Source organism: Odocoileus virginianus, chromosome 25 (genome assembly GCF_023699985.2).
Source record: "Odocoileus virginianus isolate 20LAN1187 ecotype Illinois chromosome 25, Ovbor_1.2, whole genome shotgun sequence".
In the NCBI taxonomy this organism is placed as follows: Eukaryota; Metazoa; Chordata; class Mammalia; order Artiodactyla; family Cervidae; genus Odocoileus; species Odocoileus virginianus.
In genome coordinates this window covers 2,533,627-2,547,284 of record NC_069698.1, presented here as the reverse complement: position 1 = coordinate 2,547,284, position 13,658 = coordinate 2,533,627, and positions in this window count along the sequence as shown.

Here is a 13,658-nt window from a genome sequence, read left to right as displayed (position 1 = left end):
TCAATATGTTGCATCCAGGAATTAACATTGTGTTTGTAGGTCAATTATATTAAAAAAAATCTAAAGAAAAAAACAAACTCACAGCCCAGGAGAGGGTCAGGGGAGAGGCAATTGGATAAAGGTGATCAAAAGGTACAGACTTCCAGTTGTAAGATAGATGGGTACTAGGGCTGTAATGTGCCACATGATTAACATAATTAGCACTTCTGTATGTTGAATATGAAAGCTAAGAGACTAACCCTAAGAGTTCTCATCACAAGGACATATTTTTCCTTTTTTCTTTTATTTTGTATCTGTATGAGGTAACGGATGTTCACTAAACTTTTTGTGATAATCATTTCATGATGTATGTCAGTCAAATCACTGTGCTGAAAAACAGTCACTGCGCTGCTCACCTTAAAGTGATGCGGTGCTGTGTGTCTTTGTGTCTCAGTGAGACTGGGGGGTAAAAAGTGACCCCCTCTACTGCATCCGAGGAGAGTGGACCCTTCATGTCACCTGCCCTCAGGGATATCTGCATCGATGGCCATCTTCCCGCCTAGTCCTCAGTCCACAGTCGGGTCTGACACATCTCTCTTTCCTGTCTGGTTGGCCCCTTCAGTGGTCTGTGTACAAGTGTGGGATGCCATGCTGTGTTGAGGTACTGAACTCACCATCATGCTGACACATTCTTCCCAGATTCTCTATGCATCTTCTTCTCTCTGGGATTTTGAGTCCAGAGATTCGTCCTGAACAGGACACAGGGCCCAGAAATCAGGGCTCATGTCACCCTTCCTTACCCTTGCTTCCTTCTCCAATCCCTTCATGCTCATCACATCTCCAGCTCTCTCTCTCTCTCTCTTTTTTTTTTCTTTAATTGGGGAATCTTTTTGTCTAGGGACCAGAATCTGAATTCTCATATTATTGTTTTTCTGATTTTTGAAATTAGGAGTTCAGTTCAGTTAAGTCACTTCCAACTCTTTGCAACCCCAGGACTGCAGCAAGCCAGGCCTCCCTGTCCATCACCAACTCCCAGAGTTTACTCAAACTCATGTCCATCGAGTCAGTGATGCTATCCAACCATCTCATTCTCTGTTGTCCCTTTTTCCTCCCACCTTCAGTCTTTCCCAGCATCAGGGTATTTTCAAATAAGTCAGTTCTTCGCATCAGGTGGCCAAACTATTGGAGTTTCAGCCTCCGTATCAGTCCTTCCAAGGAATATTCAGGACTGATTTTCTTTGGGATTAACTTGTTGGATCTCCTTGCAGTCCAAGGGACTCAAGAGTCTTTTCCAATACCACAGCTCAAAAGCATCACTTCTGCTTTCTTTATACTTCAGCTTTCACATCCAGAAAAACCAGAGCTTTGACTAGATGGAGCTTTGTTGGCAAAGTAATGTCTATGCTTTATAATATGCTGTCTAGGTTGGTCACAACTTTTCTTCCAAGGAGCAAGCATCTTTTAATTTCATGGCTGCTGTCAACATCTGCAGTGATTTTGGAGCCCAAGAAGATAACGTCTCCCACTGTTTCCATTGTTTCCCCATCTATTTGCCATGAAGTGACAGGACCAGATGCTGAGATCTTAGTTTTCTGAATGTTGAGTTTTAAGCCAACTTTGTCACTCTCCTCTTTCACTTTCATCAAGAGATTCTTTAGTTCTTCTTTGCTCTCTGCCAACGAGTCAATCTTAAAGGAAATCAGTCCTGAATATTCATTGGAAGGTCTGATGCTAAAGCTGAAACTCCAATACTCTGGCCACCTAATGTGAAGAACTGACTCATTTGAAAAGACCCTGATGCTGGGAAAGATTGAAGGTGGAAAGAGAAGGGGAAGACAGAGGATGAGATGGTTGGATGGCATCACCCACTCGATGGACATGAGTTTGAGTAAGCTCTGGGAGTTGGTGATGGACAGGAAGGCCTGGCGTGCTACAGTCCATGGGATCTCAAAGAGTTGGACGTGACTGAGCAACTGAACTGAACTGAACTATACAATTATAAATGGAGGATCCAGTTCCTGTTGATGCCTAATTGAAATATAAATGCTGTCTTATCAGGAATATACTTGATAATACAGTATATAACAGTTACATAATGAAAAGTCTGTCTTCTTTTTTGATGGGAGTTATATAAAATAGATTTATTATGTTTTTTGGGTTTTAGCACAAAAATTTGCAATGTACTACAAAAATTTACATGAAATTACCTGTAATGAGTTCTGAAGTTGAAAGATACATTTCTAAATCACTAATAATCATGAAAAATAATCCCATAAATTTTGATCAACCATGTCAGAGGAAAACCTGAATTAGCACTTTTTTTCATGTAGAAAACATTACCAAATAATCCAAGATAATTTTCATAGCTGTTGGAGTATATAATCAGAAAATATAGTAAAGAATGAATTATAAAATGTATCTGAAATTTAACAAAAAAATGATGGCATTTGCTGAATTTTGTGATTTTTTTGATTGTCAGGTTTGTAAGATTTATAGTTTATTTTTCCATTCTAAGTAAGTAAGATGAGTATGTAATATTTTTGTTTTAATAGTATTGTTTTCCTTTATTCTATTTAATAAGTATTATTCATTGTGTGAAAGTGAAGTGAAAGTTTAGTCGCTGAGTTGTGTTTGACTCTTTGCAACCCCATGGCCCATAGCCTACCAGGCTCCTCCGTCCATGGGATTTTCCAAGCAAGAGTTCTGGAGTGGGGTGCCATGTCCTTCTCCAGACGAACTTCCTGACCCGGGGATTGAACCCAGGTCTCCCCCACTGTAGGCAGATGCTTTACCTCTGAGCCACCAGGGAAGTTAAACACCGTCTTCCCACAACACAGGAGAAGACTCTCCACATGGACGTCACCAGATGGTCAGTGCCGAAATCAGATTGATTATATTCTTTGCAGCCAAAGATGGAGAAGCTCTTACAGCCAGCAAAAGCAGGCCTGGGAGCTGACTGTGGCTCAGATCATGAACTCCTTATTGCCAAATTCAGACTTAAATTGAAGAAAGTAGGGAAAACGGCAAGACCATTCAGGTGTGGCCTAAATCAAACCCGTTATGATGACACAGTGGAAGTGAGAAATAGATTCAAGCGATTATATCTGATAGACAGAGTGCCTGAAGAACTATGGATAGAGGTTCGTGACATTGTACAGGAGGCAGTGATCAAGACCATCCCCAAGAAAAAGAAATGCAAAAAGGCAAAATAGTTGTCTGACAAGGGAATAGCCGAGAAAAGAAGTGAAAGGCAAATTAGGAGAGGAGAGATATTCCCATGTGAATGCGGAGTTCCAAAGAATGGCAGGGAGAGATTAGAAAGCCTTCCTCAGTGATCAGTGCAAAGAAATAGAGGGAAACAATAGAATGGGAAAGACTAGAGACCTCTTCAAGAAAATTAGAGATACCAAGGGAACATTTCATAGAAGAGCACAGAAAAGACAGAAATGGTATAAACTTAACAGAAGCAGAAGATATTAAGAAGAGGTGGCAAGAATACAAAGAACTGTACAAAAAAGATCTTCACGACCCAGATAACCACAATGGTGAGATCACTTACCTAGAGCCAGACATCCTGGGACATGAAGTCAAGTGGGCCTTAGGAAGCATCACTACGAACAAAGCTAGTGGAGGTGATGGCATTCCAGCTAAGCTATTTCAAATCCTGAAAGATGATGCTGTGAAAGTGCTGCACTCAATATGCCAGCAAAGTTGGAAAACTCAGCAGTGGCCACAGGACTGGAAAAGGTCAGTTTTCATTCCAATCCCAAAGAAAGGCAATGCCAAAGAATGCTCAAATTACCTCACAATTGCACTCATGTCACACGCTTGCAAAGTAATGCTCAAAAACCTCCAAGCCAGGCTTGAGCAGTACGTGAACTGTAAAGTTCCATATGTTCAAGCTGGATTTAGAAAAGGCAGAGGAACCAGAGATCAAATTGCCAACATCCATTTGATCATCAAAAAAGCAGGAGAGTTCCAGAAAAACATCTGCTTTTGCATTATTGACTATGCCAAAGTCTTTGACTGTGTGGATCACAATAAACTGTGGAAAATTCTTCAAGAGATGGGAATACCAAACCACCTGACCTGCCTCCTGCGAAATCTGTATGGAGGTCAAGAAGCAACAGTTAGAACAGGACATAGAACAACAGACTGGTTCCAAATAGGAAAAGGAGTACGTCAAGACTGTATATTGTTACCCTGCTTATTTAACATATATGCAGAGTAGATCATGTGAAATGCCAGGCTGGATGAAGTACAAGCTAGAATCAAGATTGCTGGGAGAAATAGCAATAACCTCAGATATGCAGATGACACCACCCTTATGGCAGAAAGTGAAGAAGCACTAACGAGCCTCTTGATGAAAGTGAAAGAGGAGAGTGAAAAAGTTGGCTTAAAACAGTATTCAGAAAACTAAGATCATGGCATCTGTTCTGATCACTTCATGGCAAATAGATGGGAAATATTGGAATCTGTAACAGACTTTATTTTTTTGGGCTCTGAAATCACTATGGATGGTGACAGCAGCCATGAAATTAAAAGATGCTTGCTTCTTGGAAGAAAAGTTGTGACCAACCTGGACAGCATGTTATAAAACAGAGACATTACTTTGTCAGCAAAAGTCCGTCTAGTCAAAGCTCTGGTTTTACCCGTAGTCATGTATGGATGTGAAAGCTGAAGTGTAAAGAAAGCTGAGCACCAAAAAATTGATGCTTTTGAACTGTGGTGTTGGAGAAGACTCTTGAGAGTCCCTTGGACTGCAAGGAGATCCAGCCAGTCCATCCTAAAGGAGATCAGTCCTGGGTGTTCATTGGAAGGACTGATACTGAAGCTGAAACTCTAATACTTTGGCCACCTGGTACAAAGAACTGTCTCATTGAAAATTACCCTGATGCTGGGAAAGATTGAAGGTAGGAGGAGAAGGGGAAGACAGAGGTTGAGATGGTTGAATGTCATCACCAACTCAATGGACATGAGTTTGAGTAAACTCTGGGAGTTGGTGATGGACAGGGAGGCCTGGCATGCTGCAGTCCATGGGGTCACAAAGAGATGGACGTGACTGAGCCACTGAACTAAACTGAACTGACTCATTGTGTATATAAGCTCTTCATACAGATTTAAGAAAAGGTGGTTATTTCTTTTTTGATAAACATATTTTTAAAAGAAAAAATATATTAGTATTACTCAGCTTGAATAAACCTATGATGAAGAAAATTGAATTTTCATTATTAGCACAGGTAAGATATTTCTTTCAATGCTGCCAGTTTAGTCACCCACTGGAACCCAATGAGATATTAGAATTTCAGTATTTACCATGAAATTACCTCCGATTTTTTTTGTATTTACCATGAAATTACCTCTGATTTTTTGTTACTAATATTAAATCATAGAAAAGTTGCATTTGAAAAATGATAGGGAATTTTATGTACATATAATGTATATTAACTTTGAAAGGCATAGATTTCTTACTAAACACATGTACTCTCACTACTATGGGAAATTGGGAGGTTATTTTAGGGCAAGTCCATGGGCGCTTTTCTTTGCCCTGTTAATGTTAAGATGTACCCTCTGTGGTAGGCTATATGAAATGTTTGAAACTTCTAACCCAGGTCATCACTGATTGTGTGCACAGGCAATGCGTATTTGATTTTGTATTCATTGATTTTGTGTGTATTATTTTATTTTATTTTTTTAAAATTAGAGCCATGAGAAATTTCAGGTCCAGAGTTATTGAATCTGCCTGGATGAATTGATGTTTTTGTATATTAAACTAGTCACATGTTTATTTTCTGTCGCATTCCACAAAATGTGTCCTCTCTATTTGTAGGAATTTTGTTTTGTCCTTGGCTGTATCTCCAGCACATGGTACTGTGATAGCATACAAAAGATACCTGATAAATATTTATTGAATGAATGAGTAAATTATACTATTGACCTCAAAGGATGAGTTATTGCTATTTCTTCAAGTATTCTGATAATTCTTAATGATTGCTTGTACTATGAGTTTGAAATATCCTGTTTCCATTAAATATAATAAATTAAACACAATAAGAGCATTTTTGTACTGTTTTCAGAAAGACCATTTAGTATGTATTTAATAGAAAAAGAACTGAGGAAAACAATATTGCCATTAACTCGAATCTTGCTTCCTATGATGTCATCTGATGCAGACCGATCAGTGCACTCATAGATCAGTACTTCATGTTCAGTGCTGAGATCAGCCATAGTCAAATCGGGTAGAAATTAGCTGGGACCACCAATTATTCCTTCAGGTGTTTATTATGTATTTGTTATGTATATAGCACAGAGCCAGGCATTGGGGGAGATAGAAAATTATTTTATTTACATAAGCCTTTATTCTTTCTTTAAGAGGAGCAATTGTGTCGTCTATGTCCTGCATATCACGTGTTCAGTCTTACGGCTTGTTGATGGTAATTTGGCTTCAGTGAACTATAGTCCCCAGACTTCTCTATTGCATATGTGTACGTGTAGGGCAGGTTTTAAAGGATATCCTCTTGTGAGATTAGGAAGACAGTGGTCATTTTGTAGCATATGCATATTTCTTCCAGTTAATGAAAACCCTAATCCAGGTGCTGCTGTGAAGGGATTTTGCAGATGTGTTTAAGGTCCCTTAATCACTAGACTTTAAATAAATAAAGAGAAAGTGGAGTGGGCCTAACTTAATCTGAGTGAAACCCTTTAAAAGAATATTTAAGATTTATTTAAAGCCAGGGCTCCACACAGCTTCTGGCTCTGTAATTGTTTCCCTTCTCCTGGATCTTCTTTCCTGACCACTGCCTGTCAACAGAGAGCTTTAGCCCATGCTCATGGGATTCCGGTCAGTGGGTCATTCTCCCTTCGTGATGGCCTGTCCTATGTACTTTGAACTTGCTTCATCAGCCCTTACAGTTGTACTAGCCAATCCCTTGTAATAAAGTTTTAAAAAATCTCAAGGGGCAGTTGGTCCATGGCTATGAAAGCACAGACAATAAATAGTTCAGTGGCATCTTGTGTTTTAAGCTGCAGTGCTTACTGACAGTAAGCACTGGGAGATGGCAGGATTGCGAGAGGTCAGTGTGGCCAAAGTATAATCATAAAATTTTAAAAGATCAAAAAAAAAAGAAAAAAAGGAGAGAAAGAATTCTGTTTAGTGTTTAACAGAGTTATTGAGGTTAAATTAACACGTGAATCCAAAGGACAATAAAACAGACCGGTTTCAACCAGCAGCCCACTTAAACTTTTACCTGAGTTGTACTTCTACAAGTAGCTAGAAATGTCTAATGATGCATATAAGTTATTGTTACTTAATATTGAGAAGATGTCAAGTATTCAGCCTTAACAATCTTTAGCTAAATAGCAATGTTCATTTTTCCTGTAATTTTTCAGAGTAAAGTCAAGAATCCTGGGTAGTAGGATCTTCTACTAAAAAAAAAAATAAATAAAAAAAAATAAAAGCTTAGGATTGAAGCAAGAAAAACAAAGATTTCCCTCCCTACCCTTTCAAAGTACTCTTTAGTTTGTGGGCAGCTCTTTAAAGTCACTGGGGCATGTATTTGTTGAAGAAAGAGCCAGCACATATTTATAGAGAGTCAGGAGAGGCGGAGGTGGCAGACAGGTACATGATTTGTGTGTGTACATGTGGGAAGGGCTTCCGTGGTGGCTCAGAGGGTAAAGCGTCTGCCCACAATGTGGGAGACCCAGGTTTGATCCCTGGGTGGGGAAGATCCCCTGGAGAAGGAAATAGCAACCCACTCCAGTATCCTTACCTGGAAAATCCCATGGATGGAGGAGCCTGAAAGGTGGTGGCCGTGGAGGAACAGCTACTAATGTTTGAGGAAAGGTGATTCCAGAAGGTAGGAGTTTATTCTGATAGGAATCCTAGTGGTATTAGGATTACTGGGCCAGTTTAAGAGAGATTAGCTTTGTTTACTGAGAATGCATTTGAGGAATCACTTAGAGCACCAATTCTCACAGTAAATATACTTTTTTGTTCTTATTTGTGAACATGAAACAATTCTTTGTGGGGGAAATGGAAAAAAGAGTATGGAATTTTCTAGTAACTTCCTGATTTTAGGAAGCAAGCACCATGCTGGCAGTTGTAGGAGAAATATTATCATATTTTAAAGTATTTAACATAATAAATAGTATGTGTTTAGTGTTTTATAGCTTATAAAGGAGAAATGTTAACATAGTAATGATAATTAACAAATAGTATGTGTGGATAGCATTTTATATCTTATAAAGCACTGGCATATATGCCAATAGAACTTCTATTATGGTCACGGTAACTCTGTGATACAGCCTCAGACTGTATTTTATACATACAAAGTTTAAGGCTTTCACCTCTCTAATCTGAATGCCTTCTTCCTGGAATGGTTTACCAACAGTTAAAACTCCTGAAATACTTCTGCATCAATTCATAAATAGTTTCAAACCCTAATCTACTGAGTGGTCCCTACCTCCCATAGCCCCGGATTATGTCCCTGGGGCTTTCAGCTCTCCACTATCCATCAGTGAAAGTGTTACTGTCTAGCCCGGTGGGGAGCTACCAAGACTTGGCTCTAAACTTTCCTGCTTTCCCTTCTAATTGGCTATTACCCAGGTCATGCTGATTGTTGAGTATCTTAAATCACATTCCCTAGTCACTAATTTTGCATTTATTATCCATCTTTCAAAACTGTTGAAATCTGTCATCTCTGATGTTTTTCTTTCTCGTTCTTTTAGTTTTGGGGGCTTATGCCTTAAAAATCCCAATAATATGATTTCAGTAGAGTATCAGAAGGGAGAAGAGATAAATTCATTCATTAGTATGTTTCATTTAACCATAGTTTGATTAATAATCTTGAAGGATGCTGAAAAGATCCGTTAGAATGAGGGCTTATATAAAGACTCACTGTGGAACTTTGTTAAGTGTTCCATGAAAAGAAAAAAAACTCTTTGATCCAATAAGTATGAAGTGTCGGGTTAAATGAAGTCAGACCTGCTTTTTCTTCTCAGCTTTTTAGTACCATTTCTATGCTATTGTTCATTATTAATTTCCAAACCAGTGTTAAAATATGTTTCTCACTCTTTGTTCTCCTCAGATGGAACATAAAGGCAGTAATAAGGTAGGAATATCTTAAAGTAGTATCCTAAGGCAGTATCTTCTAAGATAGTGATATCTTATCAGGAGCATTATTTTAGAAAGTGAAGTGCATTTTGACTGCGCCTTGTGTTGTACCGTTTGGAGTCCATCAAGGATCTGACACTCTTGTCTAAAGTTGCCTCTGAACTTAAGTAAAGAAGCTGGGAACTGTATTTCCCAGAATCTTCTTTCTTGTGTAGTCCTAGATTTGAGCTTTCCCATGAAAGGACATATTCTCAAGAGCTGAGCCCTTGAGAATCACAGCTAAGTGGACTCACTTAAAGGCAGTTCATCGGACCTTTCCAGAGACACTATAGAACTGCAGCATCTTCTGGGCAAAATCTTTTATCAGTAGCTTTAGTGTTTTGAGCTGAGACAAGCCCTCTAATTTTTAGAGGCAGCTCTCTTAACTTTTGGTGGAAGCTTCCCTGACCTCTGCTCTCCCATTTCTTCTAAGAAAAGTATAAGCCCCTAATTCTTTATAAAACCCTTTAGATCCGTAATTCATAGGGTGGCTTCTCTTTGGCCAGTGAACAACTGATTCAGTACTGATCAAGAGTAAGTGCCAGTGAGTCTATCAGAAATGTCTCTATAGCTGCCTATTCAAATATCAGAATAACCACTTAGGATTTCATGAAATTTACTCAATGTCAGGAAGCCAGTGTTTAGAGTATTTCTCTGTACTTTTTCCAATTTGGGCTGAGCAGTGTGACCAAAAGTAAAACTGTTTTTCATGTAGGTGAGTATCCAAGGGTAGCCGTACTATTTAAGTAACCAAGAAACTGGCCAGCCTATGTAAATTTGGCATTAAAAAGGATCTAATATCCTGCAGATGGCATTTCAAGTTCAGATAAATTAGTAATATTGAATTGGTGAGCTTTTTTTCTAGGAAAAAGATTCTTTCTTGAACAAAGACTAAAGGACAAATGCTTCCTTTATAGCTCAGTCAGTAAAGAACCCGCCTGTAAGGCAAGAGTCCACCTGCAATGCAGGAGACCCAGGTTCATTCCCTGGCTCAGGAAGATCCCCTGGAGAAGGAAATGGTAACCCACTCCAGTATTTTTGCCTGGGAAATCCTATAGACAGAGGAGCCTGGCAGGCTACGGTTCATGGGGTCATAAGAACTGGACGTGATTAAACCACCGCCAAAGGGCAAAAACAAAATAAAACCAAAACAACACTTAGAAAAACCCAACAAATTCTTCCCTGTGTCAGGGTGAGTAAACAAGTTCCCTGACTTCTCTCCTCCCATCCATTTCAGTCATGTGTTCAATCAGCTTCAACCGAGAGTGAAAGCGCTTCCACCTTTAAACTTTGTATATCACAGTTACCTTATCTTTTAATAGTTTTGATTCCGGAGATTAGAATTTTGTGTACTGCAAACTCCTATAGGGCCAGGATCAGGTCCCTTTTTTCCTCTCTGTAGATACTTGAACACCAGGTAGTTTAGTACTAAAAATGCTTCTTTGTGTAGATTTTGGGAGTTGGACATTGATTTGTCATTTCTGCTTTGTATGTATCTTAATTCTGCTTTATTTGTGTTACAGAAGGTCAAGTGTAAATAACTCCGATCAGTTGAATCTAAGTTAAATAGCCTCTCACCCACACCAAAGGATGGACAGAACATTTGAGCTGGACATTTAGGTGCTAGTCTTTTGCTTATTTGTTGAATGAATAATGTGTTTTCTGAACTATCAAATCTATAAAATATCATAAAGAATCACACAGTTCATTTACATGTCAGTCAATCAATGAGACTGTATTCGACACTTATGATGTATCTGGCATAGTAATAGTGCCTAGAGAAAGTTACTCAGTTGTGTCTGACTCTTTGCGATCTCATGGACTGTACTGTCCATGGAAGTCTCCAGGCCAGAGCACTGGAGTGGGTTGCCTTTCCCTTTTCCAGGGGATCTTCCCAACCCAGGAATGAACCCAGGTCTCCCTCACTGCAGGCGGCTTCTTTACCAGCTGAGCCACCAGGGAAGCATTGTAATAATTGCATATTATTTTCTCTGTCGATAAGTAATCCTATTTTTTTTAGCTCTCACACAGAATAAAGTACATGAAAGATGCAGTTCCTTCTCTTAACAGGGAGTCAAAACTGTATTGCTCAGAGTGGAGTTTTAATGCATATGAGGTCATCATGAATTTTCAAACAGATATTTTAAAATTGAAGTACAGTTAATTTACCGTGTGGTATTAGTTTCAGATGTAGAGCAAAGTGATTCAGTTGTACATATATATATATATATATATATATATATATATGCTATTTTTCAGACTCTATTATAGGTTATTATATGATATTGAATATAATTCCCTGTGCTGTATGCTAGGTCCTTGTTGTCTACCGATTTTATATATAATGTGTATAAATTAATCCCAAACTCCTAATTTATCCTCCCATCTCCAGCTCCTGACTCTTTGGTAACCATAAGTTTGTTATCTGTGTCTGTGAATCTCTTTCTGTTTTGTATATAAGTTCGTTTTTTTTAGATTCCATATGTAAGTGATATCATACAACGTTTGTCTGACTTACTCCACTTAGTGTGATAATTTTTAGGTCCATCCATGCTGCTGTAACTGGCATTGTTTCATTAATTTTATGGCTGCGTACTAGTTCCTTGCCTTTATGTACCACACCTTCTTTATTCATTCCTTTGTCAGTGAACATTTAAGTTGTTTCCACATTTTGGCTATTGTAGATAGTATTGCCATGAGCATTGGGGCACATATATCTTTTCAAATTAGAGTTGTCTTGGCATATATGTCCAAGAGTGGTATTGCTGGATCATGTGATAACTATTTTTTTAAAGGAACCTCCATACTGTTCTGCATAGTGGCTGTACCAGTCTGCATTCACATCAGCAGCGTAGGAGGGCCCCTTTTTGTCCACATCCTCTTCAACATTTATTATTTGTAGATATTTTAATGACGGCTATTCTGATTGGTGTGAGGTGATACCTCTTTGTAGTTTTGATTTGTGTTTTCCTAGTAATCAGTGATATTGGGCGTCTTTTCAGGTGCCTGTTGGCCATCAGATTTGTTTTAATCTAGCATGGGGAACATCATTTCTCTTCACAGAAATATGTCTGACCTTGTTTTCAAGGGTGGCCTGGGAAATTCTGAGTCTCAAAATGTGGATGACATGTGGTAGCTGAAATGCCACCAACCTGAACAAAGAAGAGGCCTTTGCAAGGCCAGAATCCTGTTGTTTGTTCAATTTTCCAAACACAGAAATATGTTAGTTCTGAAAAACAGTCAGGGAGAAATTTATTTAAAATGCAGTCTAGAAAGAGATTGCAATTTTCCCAAGTTCTCAGTCAGCTTAGGGAGGTTGTTAACAAGACTTTCAGACTCCTAAACCTCTAATAATCAAGGTTTTCCAGTAAAGCCTGGGATTAGCAAGCCTCATAAATGACGTCTGGCTCAGAGTAGGGGGCCTGACTCTGAACGATTTCTCCTTGGTCTTTTTGTTCTTCTAGTCACTCACTGTCAAACACCCTAATACGTAAAACCAAAGAGAAGAAAGCAGAACTCTCTTTGCCCGTCAGTGGAGTAGTTTTGAGCAAAAAGAAGAAAGGGAGAAACCCACACAGCAGACAGTGAGTTTTATTAAAGGAATATATTTAGGAAGCATAACATTTATGTGATTTCAGATAATTAATTTTAGGGTTGATTTGAATGAAGAAGTGAGCAAAAATGAATTTTGAAAGTAGAATTCAAATTGACTTTCATTTATTAAAAATTGATTTAAAAAAATACTCTGTTGCAGAAGGTGACATGAACCTATGTAGTTACTAGCTGATATGATTACCAGTGAGCACATATTAAGTGGTTTTTCTGGTTTGCTTAAAAATACGTTTCTGATTACAGCGCAGAATCTCAGAACACAGACAAGTCTGAGAAACTCTGTTAGTGAAACTGAAATCAGCAATTCAAAGGTGGATGAATGAGTTTAAGGAGCGGGTCAGGATGGTGGGGCATTCAGGTATATGACCCTGGGACTTCTGTGCTGCTCAATGGCGTATCACATTCGTCAGTGTGTTCATGGTCTAATGATTTGGGTTTCTGTTATCATCAGCTTTGTCTGTTCATTCATTTTCTTTTACTGCTATGTAATACTCAGTTGTATGAACCTTTGCAGCTTATGCGTCTGTTCCCCCATAGAACAGTGCAGTGCAGTGAGACTAGCCTGGTACGGTTACTCTTGACTCCAGTGATAGAGAAATTGACAACAATTTTCAGGTTCATGATTTTTTCATCGTTACTCTGAGCAACTTGCTTCACCTAAGCTATGCACAGTTGTCACTTAAGAATACAGGATAATAGTAATAATCTACTAGGATTGTAGATTGTATTTTGTGGTTGTTGAATTTTAGTATTACACCTTATTTTCCATTCTTCTGTTTTTGAAAACTGGCATTTCAAATAGAAACTTTAAGTAATATTTATGAATATTTTCAAGATTCCTCCCACAGGTATTTTCTTTATTCATATGGTTAATCCATGTATTTAGATAATAAAGTGTCAAAAAATCCATCCCTCA